The sequence below is a fragment of the Phragmites australis genome, chromosome 8 (assembly GCF_958298935.1).
Source record: "Phragmites australis chromosome 8, lpPhrAust1.1, whole genome shotgun sequence".
Lineage (NCBI taxonomy): Eukaryota > Viridiplantae > Streptophyta > Magnoliopsida > Poales > Poaceae > Phragmites > Phragmites australis.
In genome coordinates this window covers 35,214,895-35,229,788 of record NC_084928.1, presented here as the reverse complement: position 1 = coordinate 35,229,788, position 14,894 = coordinate 35,214,895, and the positions used below count along the sequence as shown (strand labels likewise).

At 45.7% G+C, this 14,894-nt stretch overlaps 1 non-coding gene and 1 pseudogene across 1 annotated transcript; both read left to right on the top strand.

The window, feature by feature from the left end:
• Nucleotides 1-295: 295 nt before the first annotated feature.
• On the top strand, nucleotides 296-7,638 carry LOC133927784 (G-type lectin S-receptor-like serine/threonine-protein kinase At2g19130; annotated as a pseudogene).
• Nucleotides 2,738-2,876, top strand: LOC133927874 (small nucleolar RNA Z247). Its single transcript, XR_009911370.1, has one exon. It is a non-coding gene; the product is annotated as a small nucleolar RNA Z247 (small nucleolar RNA).
• Nucleotides 7,639-14,894: the final 7,256 nt, after the last annotated feature.

Genomic DNA, 14,894 nt, shown 5'->3' with positions numbered 1-14,894 from the left:
TTTAGCGCACTCACTGTCCGCCGTTCATCCCTCATATTTGATACCTATCTATTTATTTATTTTCTTATCTATTTTAAGTTTTTTTAACTACTCTTTTAATACGAATCTTAATATAAATAAATGATTATAATAAATTATCCACCTATATGTGCTAATAAAAATTTTATGTTCCTCCTCTGGTTGCTACTAGCCAACTACTAACACAAGCAGACACGAAACGTACAGCCCAGTTAATATCACTTGAACTCGGTAGTGATCAGTGCACACTTGCTTCTCGCCATCATTTGCCTCGTCCATGGCTTCAGCCGCGCCGCTTCTCTTCATGACCATCCTCTGCACCGCACGGTGCTTCGCGTCCGACACCATCTCCGCCAACTCCGCCATCTCCGGCTGCCAACAGACCGTCGTGTCGAAAGGCGGCAACTTTGAGCTCGGCTTCTTCCGGCATGCCGGTGACAGTAACACGTCCTCCTCCTCCTCGCACAGCAACTACTACGTGGGAATCTGGTACAAGAAGGGCGTGTCGCAGTGCACGCCCGTGTGGGTGGCGAACAGAGCCTCGCCGGTCTCCGACCCCGCATCCTCTCAGCTCGCCATAGCAACGGACGGCAACCTCGTGCTCATCAACGAAGCCGGCAAGCTCATCTGGTCCACGAACGACAGCTGCACCGGATCGAACGGCACCGTGGCGGTCATCTTGGACAGTGGGAACCTCGTGCTCCGGGACGGGAACGGCGACGTCCTGTGGCAGAGCATGGAACACCCCACAGACACGTGGCTCCCGGGAGGCCGTCTCGGGCGGAACAAGGTCACCGGCGACGTGCAGACGCTATCTGCGTGGAAGAGCTCCGGCGACCCGGCTCCCGGCGTGTTCTCGCTCGGGATTGACCCCAACGGGACCAGCCAGTACTTCATATACTGGAACAGGACAGTGCGCTACTGGAGCAGCGGAGAGTGGAACGGCAACATCTTCGCCGGGATCCTGGAGATGACGTCGCACTACATCTACAACTTCGAGTTCGTGTCCGACGCGAACGTCAGCTACTTCACCTACTCTCTGCAGGATCCCACGGTCATCTCCAGGTTAGTCTTGGACGTCTCCGGCCAGCTGAGGCAGCTCACGTGGGTGCCGTCCGCCGACGAGTGGATCGCATCTGGACGGAGCCGCACCAGCTGTGCGATGTCTACGCCGTCTGCGATGAGATGGACGGAGCCCTTTTGCAGCTGCCTCGCCGGCTTCCTTCCCACCTCCGTGGGGGACTGGGAGCTAGGAGATCGCTCGCAGGGTTGCCGCCGGAATACTCCGCTGCAGTGTGAACGCAGCACGAACATTTCGGTGCACGACAAGGACGACGACGATGCCTTCTTGCTGATGCCACTTATTTCTCTGCCGAGAAATCCGTCGTTTGCACAAGCATCAAGCGCTGAAGATTGCAAGTTGGCTTGCTCGAGGAACTGTGACTGCAGCTCCTACTCTTATGGAAGTGGCTGTGCTCTGTGGTACGGTGTGACCTGCTCAACTTGCAGCGGCGGGCCGACGACACGTCCGGCGGGAATGATCTTTACCTCCGGTTGTCTGCCATGGACGCACCTTCGAAAGGCCGTAAAAAACAATTGCATTGGCATCAATTGGCTCAACTGCGTCGATTCTAGCCTTGTCTGGCATTGTCTCCCTGCTCGTCTGGATGTTCAAGAGAAGACAGAGGAGCATGAGGCTCACGCAAGCATCAGAGAGCGGTAACCTGGTAGCGTTCAAGTACAATGACGTGAGGAGGGCGACGATGAACTTCTCGGAGAAGCTCGGCGGCGGCAGCTTCGGTTCGGTGTACAAGGGAACACTGTCCGGTGGCAGGGCAGCCATCGCGGTGAAGAAGCTAGAAGGCCTCCTCTGCGTGGGGGACAAGCAGCTCAGGATCGAGGTGCGCACTGTTAGACAGATAGATATCAATCGATATCAATCGAGTTGTAATCGATGTCTGTTGCCTTGAGAGAAGGATTTGGCCGGAGGTTTGTTTTAGTAGTTATTGTATAGTTTGGTAAAGTATCTGCTTGTTATAGATAGATTTGTATTTGGAAACAACCTCTGGCCGATATCATATCTCCTGGCATCCATGTAAATGCCACGCAAGGGGCTCTTCCTTGCATATAAAACACGAAGCCGCCGGCCAGGAAGAGGTCAGGCGTTCACCCAAAGCTTCTGCCCTCTGATTTTTACATGGTACCAGAGCCACATACACCTAAGATTCAATCCATGGCGTCCTCCTCCTCTGCCGGCTTCAGCATGAGCTCCCTGCTCGGTCTGACCGTCACGGAGAAGCTATCCAAGAACAACCACGCAACGTGGAAGGCACAAGTACTTGCTGCTGTCCGTGGTGCTTGTCTCCACGAACACATCACCGGCACCAAGCTTGCACCAGCTGCTGAACTCGACGGCAAAGATGGTGACAAGGCGGTAAAGGTGCCCAATCCAGCATACGAGGAGTGGTTTGCCTCAGATCAACAGGTTCTGAGCTTTCTCCTCGGATCCCTGTCGAAGGATGTCCTATCCCAGGTTGCGGTGCATGACACTGCAACAAAGGCATGGAAGGCGATCGAGATCATGTTCTCATCGCAGACGCGGGCGCGTGCGGTGAACACGCGACTCGCCTTGTCAACCACCAAGAAGGGAAGCCAGACGATTGCAGAATACGTAGGCAAGATGAGGGCTCTCAGGGATGAGATGGCTGCCGCCGGGAGACCCCTGGAAGATGAAGAACTGGTAGAATATATTCTCACCGGGCTCGACTACGACTTCAATCCAATTGTGTCCGCTCTTCTCGCAAGAACGGATCCTGTCTCGGTAAGCGAAGTTTATTCGCAGCTTCTTGCCTTCGAAACCAGGATGGAGCTCCTCGGTGATCACCAACCCTCCGGGTCTTCGGCCAATTTGGCAAACCGGGGGGGGGGGGGGGACGTGGTGGCCGCGGACGGGGTTTTGGTCGCGAACGCGCGCCAGGACATGGTCGCGGCAATGGAAACAATGTCGCCCAGAACAACTTCAACGGCAATCAAGGTCGTGGTGGCACTAGACAGGGGCGCGGCAATAACAGGACCGGCGCCATCTGTCAAGTTTGTCACAAGACCGGCCACACCGCCGACAAGTGTTGGCACAGGTATGATGAATCATATGTTCCAGATCAGAGAAGCGTGGCAGCCGCTGCAACAAACTCCTACACGGTGGATACAAATTGGTACACCGACACTGGTGCTACTGATCATATCACTGGGGAATTGGAGAAATTAGCAGTTCATGACAGATACAATGGCACAAATCAGATCCACACCGCAAGCGGTGCAGGTATGAACATTAGTCACATTGGCCAGTCTATTATTCATACTCCCAGTCGTAATCTTAGTCTTAAAAATATCCTGCATGTCCCAAAGGCTAAGAAAAATCTTGTTTCAGTTCATCGCCTTGCTTCTGATAATAATGTCTTTTTAGAATTTCACCCCAATTTCTTTTTGATCAAGGATCAGGACACGAAAAGCACACTGGTTAGAGGAACATGTCAGAGAGCGCTTTATCCTCTTCCTTCTGCACCACCCATCAAGCAAGCTTTTGGAGTCAATAAACCATCGTTTGACAGATGGCATAATCGCTTAGGTCATCCTGCAGCTCCCATCATTCAGCGAGTCATTAGAGATTTTAATCTTCCTTGTTTGCATGAGTCCAATAAAAACTCGGTGTGTGATGCTTGTCAACAAGCAAAAAGTCATCAGTTGCCATATCCTAAATCCAACAGTGTATCAAATCATCCTTTACAGCTTGTGTTTTCTGATGTTTGGGGGCCTGCACCTGATTCCGTTGGAAGATACAAATATTATGTTAGCTTTATTGATGATTTCAGTAAATTCACCTGGATCTACCTCCTAAAATTTAAATCTGAGGTTTTTCAGAAATTCCAAGAATTTTAAGTTCTTGTTGAAAGACTCTTTGATCGCAAAATTATTGCAATGCAAACTGATTGGGGTGGTGAGTATAGGAAACTTGATGATTTTTTCTCTAAGCTTGGTATATCTCACCTTGTTTCCTGTCTTCATGCTCATCAGCAGAATGGAGCCGCTGAGCGCAAGCATCGACACATTGTCGAAGTAGGTTTGTCCATCCTTGCGCATGCTCACATGCCACTCAAGTTTTGGGACGAAGCATTCCTTGCTGCCACCTATTTGATCAACCGTACACCTAGTAAAGTTATTGAATACTCCACACCTTTAGAGCGCCTCTTTCACATCAAGCCTGAGTTTTCCTCCCTGCGCATTTTTGGGTGTGCTTGTTGGCCAAATTTGCGCCCATATAATAGTCGCAAGCTTCAATTTCGTTCCAAAGAATGTGTCTTTCTTGGCTATAGCAATATGCATAAAGGATTCAAGTGCTTAGATATTTCCACAGGGCGCATCTACATATCCAGGGATGTAGTCTTTGATGAAAATATTTTTCCTTTCTCCAAACTTCACCCCAATGCTGGCGCTCGTTTGAGATTCAAAAATCTTCTCCTTCCTCCTACTTTGCTTAATCCTAGGACTGGGGATGAAATTATAGCTGGTCAATTGCCTAATGTTTTGGATACTAATGTTTTCCCTGGAGATGCACAGGACTCACATGACATAACAGAAGAAGCTACGGCTAGTATATCCAGTCCAGGCCCCGTAGCCGAGATGGACTCGCCTGCTGAGATGAACTCTCCAGGATCAGTTTCTGCAGGCGCGCAGACACCGTCCCGCACTGCGGTTCTCCAGGGCCAATCCTTGGACCCGTTTCCCGAGCATCAGCTGCATGCGGAGACAGAGGGGGCTGAGGAGGATTCGCTTCTACCGCCTGCGCATGAACCAGCTACTTCAGCACGTCCTCGGACTCGACTTCAGCATGGCATTCGCAAACCAAAGGTATACACTGATGGCACTATTCGTTATGGTTGTCTTGCTTCTTCTGGTAGCGAACCACATAGTGTCAGTGAAGCTTTATGTGATAAGAATTGGAAGAATGCAATGGACATTGAATATGATGCTCTCATGAAAAATAAAACTTGGCATCTAGTTCCACCTCAGAAAGGAAGAAATGTTATAGATTGTAAGTGGGTATACAAAATCAAACGTAAGGCTGATGGAAGCTTAGACAGATATAAGGCTCGTCTAGTTGCAAAAGGGTTTAAGCAAAGATACGGTGTAGATTATGAAGATATCTTTAGCCCTATTGTTAAAGCTGCTACCATCATAATTATTTTATCTATTGCTATCTCAAAGGGCTGGAGTTTAAGGCAACTAGATGTTCAGAATGCTTTCTTGCATGGATATTTAGAAGAAGAAGTGTATATGAGTCAGCCACCAGGATATGAAGATAGAACTTTACCCAACTATATTTGTAAGTTAGATAAAGCTCTTTATGGTTTAAAACAAGCACCGCGTGCTTGGTATTCTCGGCTAAGTGCCAAATTACATGATCTTGGATTCAGTGCTTCAAAGGCAGACATTTCACTCTTTTATTTCAGTAAAAATAATGTCACTGTTTTCGTGTTAATCTATGTTGATGATATAATAGTGGCAAGCTCAACACCTGAGGCGACAACAGGTTTATTGGGCAGTCTAAAGCAAGACTTTGCTTTAAAAGATCTTGGGGATTTACATTATTTCTTGGGTATAGAAGTAAGCAAGGTATGTGATGGAATTGTTTTAAATCAAGATAAGTATGCTTCGGATTTGCTTAAACGTGTTGGTATGTATGATTGCAAGCCTGTCAGTACTCCTCTATCAACTAGTGAAAGATTGTCTGTCTTTGATGGAACACCTCTTGGTGATAATGATGCTACACAATACAGAAGCATTGTGGGTGCTTTACAGTATTTGACTCTCACTAGACCTGATATTGCTTTCTCAGTAAATAAAGTGTGTCAGTTCTTGCATGCTCTAACAACAACACACTGGGCTACTGTAAAAAGGATACTGAGGTATCTGAAACAATGTACAAAGATTGGATTGAAAATTTGCAGGTCGAAATCTTTGCTTGTCAGTGCCTTTTCAGATGCAGACTGGGCAGAATCTCTAGATGATAGAAGATCTACTGGAAGTTTTGCTATTTTTCTAGGAACAAACTTGATCTCATGGAGTGCACGTAAGCAAGCGACTGTTTCAAGATCCAGTACAGAAGCAGAATACAAGGCTATTGCTAATGCTACTGCTGAGGTAATGTGGATTCAAACTCTGCTATCATAACTTGGTATACAATGCCCACCTGCTGCTAAATTATGGTGTGATAATATTGGTGCAAAATATCTCTCTGCTAATCCTGTGTTCCATGTGCGAACTAAACATATAGAAGTGGACTATCATTTTGTAAGAGAAAGAGTATCCAGAAAATTACTCGAGATTGATTATGTTCCTTCAGGAGATCAAATAGCAGATGGATTTACTAAGCCACTTCCTGTAAAACAGTTAGAAAATTTTAAGCACAATCTCAACCTAGCTCGACTGTGATTGAGAGGGGCTGTTAGACAGATAGATATCAATCGATTTCAATCGAGTTGTAATCGATGTCTGTTGCCTTGAGAGAAGGATTTGGCCGGAGGTTTGTTTTAGTAGTTATTGTATAGTTTGGTAAAGTATCTGCTTGTTATAGATAGATTTGTATTTGGAAACAACCTCTGGCCGATATCATATCTCCTGGCATACATGTAAATGCCACGCAAGGGGCTCTTCCTTGCATATAAAACACGAAGCCGCCGGCCAGGGAGAGGTCAGGCGTTCACCCAAAGCTTCTGCCCTCTGATTTTTACACGCACCATCGGCACGATCCAGCATGTCAACCTCGTCCGGCTCCGTGGCTTCTCCTCCCAAGGCGGCGAGCGGCTCCTCGTCTACGACTACATGCCCAACGGCTCGCTGGACAAGGTGCTCTTCGGGAGAGCCACCGTCTCCAAGGCCCCGACGTTGAGCTGGCGCGTGAGGTTCCAGATCGCGCTCGGCGCGGCGCGGGGCTTGTCGTACCTCCACGAGGGGTGCAGGGACTGCATCATCCACTGCGACATCAAGCCGGAGAACATCCTGCTCGACGAGGACCTCGTGCCGAAGGTCGCGGACTTCGGCATGGCGAAGCTGGTAGGGAGGGACTTCAGCCGGGTCCTGACCACGGTGCGGGGCACCATCGGTTACCTCGCGCCGGAGTGGATCTCCGGCGTCCCGATCACCGCCAAGGCCGACGTGTACATCTATGGGGTGGTGCTGCTGGAGATCATATCCGGCCGGAGGAACGCGCGGTGCTGGGCGGCCACGGAGCAAGGCGCGTCGTTGTCCGAATACTTCTCCTTGGTGGCGGCGAGGAAGGTGAGAGAAGGGGAGGCGCTCGTCGGGCTGCTGGACGAGCGGCTGCACGGCGACGTGGACGCGCGGGAGCTGGAACGCGCGTGCAAGGTGGCCTGCTGGTGCGTGCAGGACGACGAGGCGGACCGGCCGACGATGGCGCAGGTGGTCCAGGCGCTGGAGGGGATCGTGACCGTGGACGTGCCGCCGATACCGACGTCGCTGCAGGCTTTCGCCGAGGATGCCGGCTGTCTGAGTACGCGTACGTACTTAACCGAGGACAATGCTCCTAGCCTGGCGTTAAACTAAGCTTGGGTTGTGAGAAACAAGATAATTAGAGATCTAGCTAATTAATTATAATATTTGAGTTGATACACATATTAGTCTGATACTCTCTTAAGTTTAAAATAAATGTCGTTTTAGACATTGATATGATTCTTAAATACAACTTTAAGTACTATTTTTTTATCCAGCCGCGTATTGTGCTTGGCGTGGTGCTACTGGCTTGGTTTCGTCCCGCTGCATGCTCGGTTGCCCTCAGCCCGACCCACAGGGAGCATCGTGGTATGAGGGGCTTTGGGGCGATGCGCGTTCGCGGTGGCTAGAGCTTTAGGTGAGGGTTGGGTGTCCCGAGCAAAAGTCTTGCCCGACTTTTGGTTTGGGCCGACGGTGGTGACACTCTCAGGTGCTGCTTCCTCCTTGGAGGCATCTTTTGAAGGTGCTCCCCCTTTATGCCATGGGATCACTCTCCCTCGGGTGAAAACCCTATCCACATCAGGACGGGCGATGGCAGCCTGGTGTGTCGTGTTCTTTTTGGAGGTGTCGCTTTGGTGGATCTCACATCGTGTTTTGGCCAATTGCTTGGTTGTGGCGGGAACCTGCTTCAACAATGGTTGTGGCCACACCGGTCCTCTTTATGGGTAGTTTGTTCGGTAGGGTCTCTGCTCCGTTTTGGCGTCTTTCTGCCCTCGGGCGACCTATGGTGGAGTCAAAACTGTTGCGTCGAGGTATCCAACGAGCTTGGCAACGATGACATGTGGTTGTCATAGACAGGGGCATGGGGCATCTGCAAAGAGGCTGTGGTCGCCTACAAGAAGTAGAAGCTGCTTGGGTGCTGCATGCATCGAGTTTGGTAACGATGACTCGTTGGCGGACTCCACATGTATTGTTTTTATCAGTGTGATGTGGTGTTTGTCTTTGGTCATTAAGGTGCTTAGGTTTTGCACAGGTTGGTCCTAAATTAATCGTGCAGTTGTTAAGGTTTTCAAACCTGATTTTTCTCTTAAATTGGATTAATTTTCTTCTTCTTTAATAATATCGGCACATCTAGTATCTTTCTTTTGAAGAAAAAAACTACTATTTTTTATTAGAATATATTAGTAAAGCATAGCAAAAGTATATTATTATAAAAATACTTTTCGAGACAAATCTACCTGTATCATTTTCAAATATTCAAACTTAATACATAAAAAGTAATTTGTACCAAAATTTAAAATAGTTGACTACACGTAATTAAAATGACACTTATCTTAGATTGAAAAGAGTACTTAAGATTAATTGCAGCTTGCGTTATGAAAATAAAATTTTACCCGTTTATCACGCATACATTACAAATGATCTAGAATCATGTTGGGTAAGAATGAATGCAGTAGTTTAGATTTTTATCTTGAGGGCCCACTACACCTCCGGTAAAATAGTCGACCAATCAACTACTGTATCTTGTATTCGATTCCAACAACAGAGCTCACTGTATCAGACAGCTGCTCTTGAACTTGCTATGTCGGTTAACCAACTTGAGTCACTGCCATGTGGGGCCAAGTTCATGAGCCAACAGATGTTCACTTTCCAACAGCAAGGGTTACTTGACGTGAGGGCCCATCAAAAGCTAGAATCAGGATGGAGAGATTTATGGTAGTAGAGTTTTTTATTTAAAATTTATGAAGAAAGTGATTTTTTAAATAATTTTATGGTTGAAAGTGATTATATGATGATTTTTTTAATAAACTCTATAAATAAAGTGATTATATGAGGGAAGTAAATTAAGAAAATCTTATTTTTTACTCCAGCATCTAGTTTATTTTAGAGAATTATTCCCACAAAATCACTCTAGAGCTAGTCTGTGAGCTCTATCAAACTAATATTTGAGCTTCTATAGGGGAAGTCAGCTTGCCTATAAATCATATCGCTAATCAACAAAGAAATTATGGTTTTCTTAGTGGAAAGTTATGTTCGACATATCTATCCTATTACTATTATATTTTTATTAGCAAGCTACATTAACACCCCTATTATTATTACTTTTATAAACAAGTTATTTTATATATATTTATCTGAGAGATTGTCTGCTATACTTCACTACTTTTAATACTTTTTATGCATTATTATTCATCAATATTACAATATAAAGTTATTATTGTGATAATTATTATTTCTAGAATAGAAATACACATGGTCTAGCTAAGTTAGCCATAAATATTATTGACCACTAGTTTGGCAATTTTACCATCAGAGTGGTAGTGATGTGGAAGAGTGGTAGTGATATGGACAGTCGATACATTATGAGATTCATAAGGAGTGTCTAGTGAAAGATCTAGTCATGAAGTCAGATGTTTATTGAAAGACATAGCATACCTCTTATTCATATGTATGGAAATTATTAACTGAGACTCCATAAAAAAGCGTCGATCTCATCATGATGGGTCGCAATGTGATATTAATGATTTGATCATCTCTGTAGAGCTGATTAGAGAAATGATACAAAATTGATGTCAGTATGAGACAATCATATTTAAGCATCAACATTATTGGAGATATTATTTGTAAGATATTATTTGTAAGTACTTTGTTTCTTACTGAGTATTTTATACTCATCCTTATCTTCGGTGTTAAATGTAGAATATGAAGGTCATGATCAAGACACCGACAATTAGGAATATACATGAAATTTTTGAGTGACACTAATAGTACCATATTTAATATTTTATTTACATCAAAATAATTTGTATAAGAAGATATTTAACCATATAAATTATGATTTCTCGTATAAATAAAACTTTTACTATTTACTCTATAAACCACTTATACTATGTATAAGTTTTATTTTTGCCTTAACATGATTGTGGATTTTTAATCTATATTATATGGCAGATGTCGCGTGGGTCCATATTCAGGGCATGACATGGGATGTACACCATTTGCATTTCTAATGCACGAGTTATGGTATATCCGATCGATCTCCATCGTCTATTCGAGTTAATCACACGGTCACAGTGTAAAGTTAGACTTCATTCTTCCTTCCAAAAATACATTTAATATCCTATAATTTGCCTTCCATACCTAGACGTATAATATTTATCTTCCATATATTCTAAAAATATATTCAATATCTCACTATTTACCTTTCATACTAAGACGTCCAATATCTATTTTCCATATATTCACCACCTGATTTCTCCATAGGGTGCCCCGTCTCCTATACTTCACCTACATTGTCAGTTTTCTCCAGAGGGTGTGTTGCCCCCCACATGTCGCCTTAGTCGTCGTCTTCCACGGAGGTCGCTTCTGGCACACTATCTTTACACCAAAATACTATATAAAAATTATTTTCATCCACTCACATATCAGTCACCATCTTAATCTTCTCACAGCATTGCTACAGACGGTTACTCTGGATGATATGGTCCCCTACTCCTCCTGAAGCTATGAGTCTCTTTGAATTGCATGAAATTTCAGGAATTCTGAAAATTTTGTTGTATAATTTTCAGCATGAATAGAGAAAAAACCCCTATTCAAATACGACTTAAAACTGCTCAACACCACTATGTTAATTCTGTCCACCAAGAGAAATTATCGGTCTGAGAACTCGTCTTTCTTTACAAAAGAAGACACATAAAAAATTCACCATTTCTTTACAATTTATATGTTATTATAATAACATGTCTCGCCTATTTATTTTTTTAGATGGTTAGCGCCGCCTAGATCTAGAGGTTCAAACCTCACTTAATTATCAACTGTTTACCTAGGTAAATTACTCTTTCGGTACAAGAAACTACACGCGCATCAACAAGATTTATCTATTCTTTGGGGGAAGATCTACATACTTACCCTTATAGCCGAGGTGGCGAGTCTTGTTGGCACGGATGGGTCTAATGCATCGTGAGGCGACATCGCGTTAAGGTCACTAACGACTAAAGACGTCCAAATGGGTCGTGCCTACTGGGCCGGCCCGAGGCACGGTACTGTAGGCATGGCCCAAGCACGGCACGGCCCGATTACCGATGGGTCGGGCCGGCCTGGGCCGAGCGTGCGGCACGACGGGTCGGCACGGGCACGGCCCAGCCCGGGCCGGCACGGTCCGACCCGGCACGTATTTTCTATTTTTTTTATATATTTTTAATTTTTAGCTATTTTTAAATATTTTTTAGCTATTTTTTAAATATTTTTTTTATCTATTTTTTATATTTTTATCTATTTTCTATATATTTTTATATATTTTTATATTTTATTCTTTTTTATCTATTTCAGCCTATCGGGCCGAAATCGTGTCCGGACCAGCCCGACACGGCACGATCACCGATGGACCATACCGTGGGCCGAGGGGAAGGCACGCGGGCCGGCACGGCACGGCCCGTTATTGTAGATGGGCCATTTGGACCGTGCCGAGTTAGGCTCGTGCCGGACTGGCACGAATGGCCCATTTGACCATATTTATTGACGACTGACAATGGCCAAGGCATAGGACCTCGAGTGTGCATAGAATTTATGATTTAGTAGTCTAAAAATACAGATTAGAACTGAGAAGAAGACAATAAAAACATAGATCGTGCGGTGCTCAAATGAGCCGATTGATATTACGAGACCTTAGCTCGTCAGACTCGTGAGACAACTCGAACTAGCTTATTAACTAAACGAGTAAATACGTAGTATATTGGTTCGGCTCACTATAAAATACACCGAGCCAAACTAAACCGAGTCGAACCAACAACAGGTCGAGCCAGCTCACAAGCTTCAATATTTTTATCCATCCCTACCCACTATCACCGATTCTTTACTGCCAGAGCTGATGCATGCGATACTACCAAATCGCAACATCTCCTAAAAAAACACACAAAATGCAACAGCTTGGTTACAGTGTCAGTACTAGTACGAGCCTGGATTCAAGAGCCGTGACATGCGTGCGTGCATGCCCGCGGTCCAAACCCCTCGCACGCGGCAAGCTCTCGATCCGGCACCGCTGTCTGCTAGATTAAACTACACCATCACACACAGCATCACTACACATGGCCGACGGAAGCGCACGTCGAGGAGAAGAATCCGAGAAGCTGGCGCCACAGCAGAAATGAGTAGTACAGTACCGCGCTACCACCCGCGCGCACAGCTGAGAGCTGACCAGCTGTGCCTGCCTCCGCACGGTGGGTGGACAGGACAGTGGACAGCTCGTCTCGATCCTGAACGCATCATGATCGATTCCGATCTGGCTCACCGCCGATCTGCAGATGGAGCTGTTGCCTGTTGGTTTTCCAGGGAGCACGCCTCACGTGTGCGTCCATGGATAGGAGGAGATCAAGGCTAGCGTGCCATTGTGATTTTTTTCAAATATGTGACGAGGCTTGCTGATTTTATTAGAAAAGTAATAAAAATTGATACAAAACAAAAGTTCATAGCAGCGGAAGGCACAATATGCCTATCTCGACCACATCGGCTAGAAACAAATCCACGTAAAAACAATATGCTGCTACCACAGTGCGAATGAAAATGGTACTGCACTTTGAAATTCTTCTACTTGCTCCTTTATTTTTTCCGTTACCTGCACGGCGTTGCATTGGACATTCTATAAAGTTTGACGGTTTCTTTCTTTTCATATATTCCACCAAAACACGATAACCACCCGTCAAAAGTTTATCATAGTTGTTTGTCAATACGACACGACGCTGCGTTCCACCAGCCTCTAATTATACGGTAGGAAGTTAATGGTAGGATATTATGCAACCACGGTCTTCGCATATGTGTGTTGGTGTTTCGTCTGCTCGATCACAGACGACATGTTTGGTGACGGGGCCATCCTTTTTTAGCGAGATTATTCGCGGTTAGTATCTTATTTTGAAGGAGCATCCAAAAAAATGTCTTGCATTTTGGTTCCTACCTTGCCTTCCAGACCGACTGATTTTTTATATATTTATTTGTCCTACGAATTGGATTTTATATGTACTCTTTGCCGTGTACGTACCAATATTTGTCCAGCGTCATGTTATTTGATCGGGCTCTTTCAGGCGTAGGTTTAGTTCACGTAACAAGCTCCAGAGGTACGAAAATTGGAGGAGTTCTACATCAGTGTCTATCCGACCGATTTGGCCCAATCATCTATTCTCCGTTAGTCCTTGTTTAACAAAGATTTTTTTTTTTCTTGAGCTAGTGACATAGGTTAGGGGCACAATGTTTTTTGGGCTTGCCCATGAGCCAGCTCGAGTGTCAGAAGGAGGCATTTTTCGCCGTTGCCTATAGTGACTGTCGTTGATGCGTTGAAGAAATATACATCCTTCTGATCGTAAGGCACGAGAAAACCTTTTTATGGTATGTTATCTTGCTATGAAACCACCACCAACGAAGTCTAAGGGCTCTGACGAAATTCTGCAATTCCAATATGCGGAGGCCACCCAATTCTTTAGTCTTTGCGACGATTGGCCAGTTGACAAGGCAATATCTCTCGAAACCCTGTCCGGGTCTTCCCTCTCCGAAGGAAGCTTCTCCGAATCATATCAATTTTCTTGATTAGCCATTGGTGCAGGGAGAGAACGTTTAAATGATAAGCGTGCCATTGGCAATTGACCGGCCGAGTTTATTCAGGCCACGACCCCCTCCTCCGCGCGCACGGAATCATCCGGTTCGGTGCGGGCAGATCCCCCTGCGCCCCGCCGCGGGGGCTCCGCCGAAGCCGGCGCGCTGCCGTTGCCAGCTTGCCATCGCCACGGCCGGCAGGGGAGCAACGTGTCGAGGAGATCAAGGCTTGTTTTTTCAGCGAGCTGCGCAGGTGGTTGCTTACGGATCAGAGTTCCTGCGTTTGTGTGTACAGCTCAACGGCTCAACGCCAATCATCCGATTCGTAAATGCTAATCGATCGTTTGGTGGCTACAGCAGCTGGAGGCACATCAATGTACTGCAAATGCCAAACCATAAAGAACCTAGAGAAGCAAGCGAGGTCGGCAGGGAGTTTACAGCTCGGTCATGACCTGGCTACACTTCAAGCCCGGCACCTCGATCGACAAGCATGTACCAAGAATCTTACACCTTTTTTTTTCAGAACAGAACCAAGAATTATGTGTTACTGCATTTTTGTATGCACAGGAGCAGTTCGGTTCACCAGTAGTTCTGCAGAGAGATGCCGCCTACAAATCGTGTGTTAAAATCAATTGCTGAGTTGATGCATGTCATGGCGCCTCCTGACTGGATCCGAAAAAAAAAAGTTCAATAATTTGTCATGGGGACAGAGCTTCCGCCCTGCACATTGCCAGTCCACTGAACAAGGCTTAAAAAATGTCAGAATCAGTTGCTGGGTTCATGCATGCCAT